Here is a 12135-nt window from a genome sequence, read left to right as displayed (position 1 = left end):
CATATACAACATTATTTCATTCCTGGCGTCTTCCTCTGTGGACCGTTTAACTAGGCAAGTAATTTGATGTACATTGCAAGTAGGATTGCATTTTCTATTGACAAATACCACTACAGGTCTTGATACATAGTCTCGGGTACAGGTATGTTGCCAGAGTCCCTGACTAATACTTACATGCACAGTATCCTGCACTAGACACATGCTCCCAATATGAGCAGAACAACACAAATGGCAATCATGATATTCAGTATGACTGACCCCATCCACCCAATGGTTTGTGGAAATGGTTCGGCAGTGGGTTTGGGCCTGGTTCCGCCATGGATGACACCTGCTATATTACCTGTAGGTGGGCGTTGCTTTTGGTCTCTTCATGTGGTAGTTGGACACAGCGATCTTCTTCAGTAAGCGCGCGTACCAATTCTCAGCGCCACGGTGCAGTCGTGCACTATTACATTTTGTGACACAACAGTTCTCATTGCATCCAGTTCATCAGTCACATGTTCAGGTGCGTGAAGTCACATTCATCCTTCCTCCGACAGTTTTGATAACTTCCTCTGTTCCTGATTGATTTCACTACTCCAGAAGCTGGGGGTGTTCCAGCCCATGTTGTGACGCTGTCACTGAAGTCCATATGAATCGGTATTCCTTTATCTCTTGCAGAGGACTGACATGTCAGAACAGCTTCCATTTCACCCACTGGATTAGTAGGTTTCTCGACTGTGTTCCCAGTTCTTTGAGCTATATGTGTTATAGTTCGTTTCGCACCCACAGGCAATTGTACAGTATGTCATGTGACTGGAGCCAGATAACCCAAATAACAACTGCTGGACCAATTCCCAGGTAACCATTGCTATGCTTATTTCCCACAAACAACATTACTATATTCTACTTTATTACTGATGCGGGTTACCTCTGCATGTAACAAATTCCTGTCTCTAACAGAGGACTGTTTATACAATTCAGGATGTTTCTGCACATCCTTCAACATTGTTCTCATGATGTTTCAATACAAATTAGGAATGGTGCTACAAGTAGTACTGTGATCTTTGGCTGTTATATGACATTCGTAAGACACAGTTATGTTACAAATACTCCCACCAACTGAAACTGTACCATGTTTATGATAACATACAATTCCTTTTTGTGTAACAGGTAAGTACATTGCCACGTTGTCCTGTGATCTCACAGAACCTGTATCAAAGTGTAGATATTCACAAGTCTCAATCTATCCCGAGGGACAACATGCATCGGAAGTCCTCCATATGATGTAGGTATGGCAGTACAAACACAGCAATTTAATGTGTTCCTAGTCTCTATATGCACCGCATCATGCCTAGGTATCTGTTGAAGTGTGGAAGACACTCTGTGGCCAGTTCATCACGTATCAGTATTTGTATCCGTGTAGTTATATGCAGGTAAGGTCCGGAAATTGTAGCGTAAACACAAACATGGTTAATAGGTGTATAATCATTAGGACAGCAAACATAAATGTCTTTGGGGTTGCTTTGTATTGTTATACAGTCTTCGCCGGGTGATTCGGGCTCTTTGGTATATCAGCTACAAGATGTCAATCAGACTTGATATCCTTTACCAGTTTGAGAAATGTGAGGTGGACCCAGGACGACCTCTCTGCAAACTTTACTGCGGTGGCGTTGCCAACAGTACCGGTACAGACATTCGCACTGTCCACTTGGCAATAATGTTCTTTGGATAACAGTGACATACACACAGGATACTGGTGTCAGCTATGCTTCCGTCTTCGTTTGCTCTTATCTGTAACAGACTTTAACTGAAGAACACTGTTACTAGTTAACAATCCTCTCATGTCACCTACTACTGAGTCATCGACCTCCGGCTCTGCAGGCATGACAGCTTTCCACTCTGGCACATGATATGCCATTCCACATACTACTTGAAGTGGGTGCAGCACTTTACATTTGGAACTGTTGTCATGCTCAGCAATGCTAGAGGTAGACAGCTCATGTAACTTGTCTGGATGTCACCCACCAAACTCCTCTACTTATTTCTCGGGATCCCATTCTACGGCGGCAGCAGTCGTGCTGAGTGTGGGTTGTACATGCAATTGACATTCATGGTATCTGAAGTAATGCCCCAGGTAGCGTGATTGTCTGGTTAACTACATGTGTTCTATTGTCACTGTAGCTTCTTTACAGCATGCCAGATCTAGGGATACTTAATTTTACTGGCACCTTTGCCACTGCTGCTGCATCCGGATTACTGGTTGGGAATGCTTCTACCCATTTTGATTATATATATGTGTAATCGCTAAACAGTATTTGTTCCCTTCACATTTATGCAGATGTATGAATTCCATACAAATAATGCGGAGCAGTTAGGGTGGTGTAGGTAAACTCACTCCCTTCGGTTTAAATACTCCCTGTGCATGATATCTCGGCAAGCGTGACACGCTGCTCATGAGGTTTGTATGTGGTTCGTAATTCCGTATGTTAGGGGTATGCTGTTAACCAAATGTACCATCCCCTGTTGAGACATGTCTCTACCCATGGCTCCACAAAGCCGCATATCTGAATATATTAGGCGTTAATATTGGCTTTATCACTGTGGATTGGGGCAGTCCGTGTTCAAGGGTTGCTCCTCGTCATAACCACGTCGGCTTTTCTGCTTTTCGTAGTTGCTGTTTGCATTGTTTGTACAGTTTCTACATCTAAACAGTCTGAGGTTTGTCATTCCTCATTCACACAGACACTTTCCAACTGTGGCGCTGCTTGTTTTGCAGGTGCATGAGCTCATGCCTCAACTTTCCTACTGTTATCCTGTTGCTTTCTATGCCCTGCACATTTACAATTACCTACTTCAGTGGGTAACTGCATGTAGTCTAATGCATTCAGGTTCGTATGGCCATGATATTCGATTTACCGGTGGATGTTATCATTTCCCTATTCTTCCACTGCTGCTCATAAACATGCACTGCACAGACAACAGAATGACTATTGGGACATATGTCCACACATCATTTTCGCTACAGTACAAGCACGTGTTAAAGCTATCTATTCTGCTGCTTGAGCAGACACGTTATGCTGCAGGGTTTGGCCGTCTACAATGTCATTATCAATAACTACTGCATAAACTACTTCATTCATTCCTGTAGGACTCTGTCTACATGATCCGTACACATTAACTGTCACCTCTGCATCATCTAAGGGTATACCAGTGTTATCATGTCTGTGTGTAGTTATTTAATCCATATCGTATAGGCAACTGTGTGGTGTGCCATACACAGGTGTCAGCCGTGGCGTTGATAGGTTTCATGTTGTACAACGTTCAATCACCATGTGAGGTTGACTCAGTGGTATGGTCAGACATGACAAATGTCTAGCACGAGTCAGGAATTCTATCTTCTCTTGCAGCAGATTGATCGCAACTGCATGACACATTCTCACAGTGAGAGGGTGGTCTAGTAACATTACGGCCGGGCCTGTACTGCCATGGGTGCTACAACAACTGCCTGTACACAATGTGGCACTGACCATGCCACAGTGTCCAACTGCAATGAGTAGTCAGCTATTTAGCGTTGCTTACTTCCCTGCTGTTGCATCAAGACTGGCGTCATATATCTCCGCTTACAATCTACGGTCTGACAACATGTGTTATGATTATTCACGAGACCTACTACAGCTGTTGAGGCTATCAATCGTTCTAGTCTGCATAACACTGTTTCTGCTACTGTAATCCGGTGTACTATGTGTTGTGCTGCCATAAGTGTATTAAAGGTTAAGGCAAACAATACAGCGGATTCCACAGCATTGTTTGGTATCCAGATTTAACATGTGTTAGTCGGGCCAGACCGACATCATTCCCTTCTTGTTAGTTGGCTTGGGTGCTTATTATATTGCTACCTTCCTATCGTCATGTGATGTTCTACCCTACTTGGTAATTGACCTGTATTCTCTGTAGTTGCAATTTATGCTTGCTTACTTTATGTCCCTGTTCTGCTGATAATCTCATTAATGCTATTGTATCTTCCTTACATTGCTGCTGGGTAGGGGCCGCAAGCAGAATATCATGCAATTAAAGTGGAGCTTGACTGGCCCGGGTGGAGTTGACACGGAATCTAGCTGCCCATCGCCTGTGAGAATATCGTTGTACTTTCACAGTAGCGCCGCGATAGCCGGGTATGGCTGTATCTGTCACCCTGACTGTACAAGCAAAGCAATACGGACTATGTGGATGTATAGGTATTGCAAAGTAAGCATAGCTTATATGTACCACGGTAAGATACTTCTGTGGCATGTTCATAGCATTGAATATAGTGTGTGGGTCTGGCACCAACGCTACCCTACGTATTCTTACATGATTTACAGCTTATACATACTGTACCATCCGCCATTCCCCTTTGGTTTCCGATCAGGAGATACAGGGGTATTGCATGGTGAATAGCGATTACTTCGTGGATGGGAATTCCCTCTATGACTTTGCAGATATCTTCTGGTGTCCACGGTCTATACGCTCACGGGGTTGGGTCCTGGCCTTCCTGTCCTGCATGATGGTTCGGTACTTCAATTAATTGACAGATATCCTCACTCTGTTTTAGTACTGTGTTCTTACTCGGGTGTCCCTAGGTATGTTACGTGTTTGGGATGTGGTTTCAATAGCTTCTATTACATTTGTTCGTTGTGCTACCTCTGTTGCACCAGGATAGCGTGTGGGGACTAGCCTGCCCTCCCGCTTAATATCCTGCATGTGGTATCTGCGGTGGTAGGGTGTTGTGGGGGGGGGGCGATCGGTACTACTGTATTATGATCTTCTCTGTGTATGTATGATGCTTAGCCATTTGTAGTGTTCTATTCCCTTGATTACACTACCTCAGTCCACCGATGTGCATAGCGGATAGCCAATAGTCGCTGTTTTGTCGCCTGCACATCTTAGGGCTGCCAGCTTTTCCAATGCACAATGTGGGACATTAGTGTTCGGAGCGTGTAATTTGCCTGGAAAATGCATACCCACGGCCAGTACATCGACAGGTATTCACGTTTTGCCAGGAGGCGAACAATTGTTGTAGCATTTCAGTTGCTTATTCTGTTTATTATTATATTTTGCTGTTCCACATACAAATTTACTGTTTTATGCTACCATTTTGATATATATCTGGGAAATGTTTGTCCTGAGATATCAGGACATTTGACATTGTTCGGTTTATTTACAGGACACGGCTGGCCAGAGAGGGCATATCCCTCTCAGGGTGGAACAGGTGTTTACCTTGGAACATATGCATCAAATTTTCAGGGATTACAATGTTTCAGTAACGATATGTTGCCTAATATACCATCAATGTCATATTTATTACCCCATTTTGCTGCGTAACTCACATTATGTGCTCTCTGCGATTGCATATTCTTCACGTCACCCGTCAAGCGCGGATCACATGATCTGTTGCTTCAATAATCTCCCATATCCTCTACACGACTGCTACGTACCCTTCTGTCATAACACGTGTGTCTCCTTCCCTGTATCCACTGTAGTGTCTATAATCACTATTTACTCTGCTGTGTGTTCCCCTGACCTATGTTCAGATTTAACAGTATGTGGGTAGGTCTTGACCCGATATCACTACTGTTAACAGAAACACAATGTAGTCTGGTCCCTGATCTACAATAGACACAAAAGGCAGACACTCCTTACCTGGGCCTCCTGTTTAAGGCTGCACGTTTTCTTCTTGGGATCCAGTTTTCCGCTTTTCAGCCACAGATCAGACAGTAAACAGCCTCTTTACACACAACAATTCAGTCGGAGGTCTTTTCATTCAAGAAGAACCATTTCTGCATATTCTCCAGCGTACATGTCTAACCAGCCATGCACTCTGACCTGTAGCTTACCAAGGGAATTCCGGATTACAAGGATCACAATGTGAAATAAGTTGTTACAACCAGACTGTAGTTATCAGTAGGCTTTTCTAAGTGACAGCCGATAACACAGGAGGCTCGGGTTCAAAACGTTTTAGTAGTGTACACAGGCAGGCTAAATAATATACAGTCCAAGTATGAGAGTTTTGTCTGACTCTATACAGTAAGCAGTTTCTTTATATAGTGTTTACAATCAGCTTTTGCCCACCTTACTGGCGTGGTCGGTCACAGGGCATTTCCATCACTATGGTCCGCAATAGTCTATACATACGTGGGTGCTGGGGTCGTGCTTTTAAATTGTTTTCTCATGGGAATAACACAGCCTTGCAAGGCACCTTGTACATTACAGTATCCTTTTGTGATTGTAGCTGTTTCAAGGACCCTAGACTGTTACGATACAGTGGACAGTTAATTTCTTAATACGTTGCTTTGTCTCTCTGGTAAGGAGTTGTACTGCTATCTTCGATAGAGCTCACAAGGCCATCCTCCTCTGGGGAAGGAGTGCTGTTATGCATGTACATACATTTATTGTTCTGTAACCCAGCAAATAATTAATGATGACAGACATGAGCCTGCTGTACTGCTTACTGCCAGGTTCAGAATTCCATCACAGTACAGCTTAGCTTCACCAATTACATGCAGGCTTAGTTCTACTGCCATATTATACGGTACAATTCAATACATTATATAGTATTTTGAGTGTAAACTGGAACTTCATATGTGTTTCTATATATTTTACGAACAACATCCATCCGGCCATATGCATGTTGTTCCGTCCTTTACCTTGACCGTGTGTATTTGTCCGTCCAGCTACGCTAATCTCCACATGTGATGTCCCAGTTTCCCCTTCTTTGCCTGTAGCACCCTGTTAGGACGTCCTGTTTGTTAGGCACCTGTTCCGCTATATGTGATCGACTTCACAGCAAAGATAATCATCGATGCGGTGGTCCAACGACCCGACTTGTCCACATGTGTACAGTTATGTGCACCGTGTCGTATGCAAACCTAGATGGTTTGGGCGGGTACATACTACATGCCGGATGTACACATTCTGCTGACACATTCACATGCAGCCATTTACATATCTGTACCTGCGGTGGGTTGGGGACATGTGGAATGCGTATTTGCAAACGTGGCATTGCCTAACACAAACATCTTACCACAGTTCAGGTATGCACATTGTGTGTGGTTGTATAGCTGCACACGGATGCTAGCAGGTTTGGGTGCAGGGGTATACATGGGTGTGACTGACATGTACAATGAGGCTATTGTGTAGTACATCCGAATGCATGGGTTCTGCTTCTGGATATTACACTTCATCATACACCATCCAGTGTATGCAACAGAGACGTTGCTGGGTCTGGGATATGTTGCTATGCACATGTTTGCCTGTGTTTGAGGTATCTTGCTTCCTTACTGTTGTTATGTCAGCACAGCTACCCGGCTATGTACTGTCACTACTGCTTGTGACCATTATGGTTGGCACCTTTTCCAATGCCCATAGTGGGGCATGTTATGTGGGCACTTCGAAATTTGCAGGACTACACATACTCAGGGCTAGTGCAGTTGACAGAACTTCACTTGTTTGCCATACTATGAGCTTATTCTGTAAGCGTTTGGGTTCCTTATTTATTTTCTTATGCCATGTCTGTGTTCCATATCGTAATGTATATGTTTTATGCTACTATTTACATGTATATTGCGGAATTTGCGTGGCAGGGGATCGGAGGTCATTTTCCATTTTACGATTGTTGCAGGGACACGACTGTCCAATCAGGGACTGTCCATGGCACATTGGGACAGCAGGTAACCCTGGTGACCATGCCCATGTCGCTACTGGGGTTTCCACCTTTTCCATTTTCCGATCTGGGATATTTCCGGGACTCACATCTGACTTTACAGGCCGACACATACAAGCGGTCACTAGATAGCATGGAAATTCACTTGCTTGCCTAAATAATATGCTTATTATTGTGGCAATTTCCTTGCTTATTCTGTTTTGTGTCATTTAGGTATTTCTGTTACAGAAATAACCAATTCATGCTACCATTACATTAAATACGGGATATCATTGTGTCCTACAATCGTAGCACATCAGCCATTTCTAATCGTTTTTCGGGACACAACTGTCCATGGGTGACTGCCCCAACCAAAGTGGGACAGGTGGTGACCTTAGTCGCTGCTCCTATGTCGGTGCGGCGCTGACATGCGGCTGTACACCTTCTCTGAGTGTAAACACTGACAGTGCATTGCGGGACGAGCAGCGGTCTTATCGTATCCTTTGCTCCTTGGGCGGGTACACTTATGCCTTCGTGGCTTCTATTTGCTTCTCCATTAATTTGGGACGGGGACTATGTTGCATACTGTACATGCGTTTCATTCTGCACAGGACCTGGCTGCTGCCATTACTATTGTGGGCGGACCATGGCTGTCAGCACATTAGGTTGCTCACCTCATGCTGGCTTAGACACGCCTCCAGACGCATCCTACCTGGGCTCGCTCACGTACACTACGCACGTGTCTGTGATTCCGGTGCACTCTCATTAATATGTATATGGCGCTACTGCGCCGGATATTCCATGCACCGCCGGCGCAGGCCTTACGCCGGCCTTGCGCCGAGCTTCATGAATCCCGGGGTTGGTGTTGTATTCCTAGTTTATTTTTGTTTTTGTGCTTTTGAGTACCTGGGAATACTTTGGTTCCTACATGAGATTTTAGTCTTTATTCTGTCACATTCCTTACCGAAATACCTGAGTGTTTGACTTAACTTGTTGCTCATTAGTGACACTCCATGGCATAAAAGTCAATTGAAGATTACCTTTTCTGTTTTCTCCTGATCATCTTTCTTCTTAGCCTAACTCCATATGTGTTATGTCTAACCTTTTGTTTATTTATTTATTTATTTTTGGCTTGACTAGATGAACTATTTATATGTTCTACAACTGTCCCCATTCACTAACTGATTTCTTCTTCTTCTTCTTAAAGTGTCAGTCAGGCTTGCAGGTCTTGAGGCTAAGAGACCTGTCACAGTAATCAGTGCTGTGGTATTGTGCAGGCTTCTGTGGAGGAAACTGCAATGACTGACCTAAGAATACTAATCTAGGTAGAGAGTAACACCTTGGATTGTCTTATATTTCTGAAATTGTTTTATTATTCCAAACTACTAGTATCAGATGCTACACATTAGGATTAAAAGAAAAATCACTTTCTCCAAAAGTAAGCAAATTGTAGAACAAACTGTAATTCCTAATTAAAAATTGCAGATTCTCAATTTTAAAGAAATTGCTATAGGTTCAAAGGTCTTACTAGATTATTTTATAGGAAATACACAATAAAGATGTTAGGTTATTTAAACCTAGATTTTAGAAGATTAACAGATCACAGAAGACTGTAAACCTGTGAACCTTTGAACACATTTAGGGTAGGACAGTACTGTGAGTTATTAATAATAATAGAAAACAATATCCAAGGCATATAAACCAGGTATTGGAACTATTGTGTTTACCATTGATTTTATGAGTGTCCACCTCATCTAATTGTGATCATTTTAAGATACCTTCCCTAATTAAACAATAGTAATGGCTTATGACATGCTACAGTAAACTACCTGTCTGGTAGTTAATAGACATAACCTAGCACTTGTTAATGACTTAGCATTTTTTATTTGGAAATATGAACAGTATTTATGGCACTAAAGACTAAGTGACAAAAGCACTTAGGTAGAAAACAGGAACATGCACTTTGACACTTAGTGCTAGTAGGCAAAAATCTATTAACAGTTTTTTAACTCTCCTTACAAGAATGCTTTAATTTGTGTACAGAAAATAATAGAATTAATTTTCTACTTTCTTTTCTGTGGAAGATGGAAAGTGAGGAGGCATAGTAGTTTTTTTACCTGGTAAAACAAACTAGCTGCAAACTGCAGGTTTCACAAGTGGGCAGGTGGCTTTAAGTAAAAGTAGTACACCACTACCATTTTTTCACCATAATTTGACTAGCAGGTTTCAGACAGAGGTGCTATATTGTGTTTTGTCTGAAGTACTTAATTTAAATATTAGACTGGTTGCTCAGAACAGGTGTCAAGCAGGCATAAACAGAATCAGATATAAGTCATTTCAGACCAAATAATGCAACACAAAACAGGTAGTTCGGATGATGAGTAACTCATCTCTTCAGACCATATACAAATCCAGAATCTCAAAAAACGGAAAATAGCATTACTTCTGTAGAAATAAAGGTTTATTAACAAACAGGTAAGCACTTTCGCTAAAATAGTTTTATCAAACCATTAAAAGCACAGAAATAAGAAACACCTTATATATAGTCAATGCATCATTAAAAAATGACATCATAAAATTAGCATACAAAATTGCAATAGCAATTTAAGTGGAGATAGGAATACATTAATTATACATAACAATTAATATTAATAGCATTGTAATCTATAACATAAATATGCCAATAAAACAATAAAATAAAAATAAACATAAAAATACATTAATTCATATATAAGAGTTAATATATATAGCAATAATAATCAAATCTGTATATAAAAATATATGAAAAAGTACTGGTTTTAACGGTACTTTGTCATTAAGTCCTGGAGGAATATGGGCTTGCAATCTAATAATCCAATTAATTTCATTCCTTTCAGTATAATTCATAATATTGCCTCCTCTTAAAGTAGGAGTATTAACATAAATGACTAAAACATTAAAAGTATGTGTGACATCTGTATCTAAGACATGTTGGGTAACAGAACTCATATAAGTTTATATGGAAAAATTATTAAGACCAGTGGTAGATTCTAACTCTTTGATTCTTAGAGATTCCAAACAGTTTTTATTGAATCTATATCAAGAAACAAAGAATTTTCTGGATGATCTTGCATATTTGTTAGTGACATTAGACGTTAAGTCCTTATTCACGAACATCCCGAATCATATAGGGATAGAATGTGTCCAACAATACCTAACACAGAATACAGAGTTTTTACCAGCCAAAACAGACCTAATAGGTTTGTTACTGGAGACAATATTAGAGAATAATATCTTTATTTTTGATGAGGGATTATACTTACAAAAGGATGGCGTAGCTATGGGCACATCTTGTGCCAATAGCTACGCCAACCTTGTTATGGCATGGTGGGAAATACAAAAACTGTTACCTTCACCATATTTCAGGAAGTATATTCCTTTCTATAGACGTTTTGTGGATGATTTATTTTTTGTTTGGACTGGTACCAAACAAGAATTGGATACTTTTTTCGAACAAGTTAATTCATCCTCTGACTTTTTAAAATTCACTTTAAATTTTTCAAATCTGAATATTGCTTTTTCAGATGTTTATATTGAACATCTTAGTAATGGCCAACTGAATACAGGTGTTTACAGAAAACCTTGTTTTAGAAATTCGTTATTACATCGAGAGAGCATGCATCCTAGGCATATCTTTAATAATATTATAAAAGGCCAAGCAATTCGAGCTTCCAGGTTGAACCCTTTACAATGTAACTTAAGTTAGAATTAATGAGCCTACAAGATAGATTAATATCAAGGAATTATAGAGTAGAAGAAGTTAATATAGGTTTTCAATGTATTGAGAATCTAAGAACGAATAAAGCTTGTCCTTATTTTTCTGAACAGGGGATGGAAATTTATAATGTTGACACATATAATATACAAAGTAATATGGCGCCACAGAAAATATCTCTATATTATACAGACGATTTCCAGAAAATCAGGAACATATTAAGTAAACATTGGAATGTCCTTATAGTGGACCCCAATATTAAGAAAATAGTAGGGGAAGATCCACAATTTTTATTTAAAAATAAAAAAAATCTACATAGGCTTTTGTGTTATAGTAATGTGAGTAATCACCATGAAAATAAAGATTATTTTGGTACAGTTCCTTGTAATAACTGTAATTTCTGTTCATATATATGCCCCTCAAATATGTTTATACATCCACGTACATCCAGATTTTTTAAGTTCAATGTCAGTGCTACTTGTAATACTGAACACGTTGTTTATTTAGCTTTTTGTACATCCTGTCCTGCCTTCTATGTGGGTAAAACCGATAGAAGGCTTAGGGACAGGGTGAGAGAACATCTATATCAAATTCGTGTTCATTCTACTACTAATGCACTTTCTAAACATGTCTTAGATACAGATGTCACACATACTTTTAATTTTTTAGTCATTTAGGTTAATACACCTACTTTAAAAGGAGGCAATATTATGAATTAAAC

Source organism: Protopterus annectens, chromosome 2.part2 (assembly GCF_019279795.1).
Source record: "Protopterus annectens isolate FY-2018-M chromosome 2.part2, PAN1.0, whole genome shotgun sequence".
Lineage (NCBI taxonomy): Eukaryota > Metazoa > Chordata > Ceratodontiformes > Protopteridae > Protopterus > Protopterus annectens.
Note: the sequence above shows the minus strand (reverse complement) of the source record.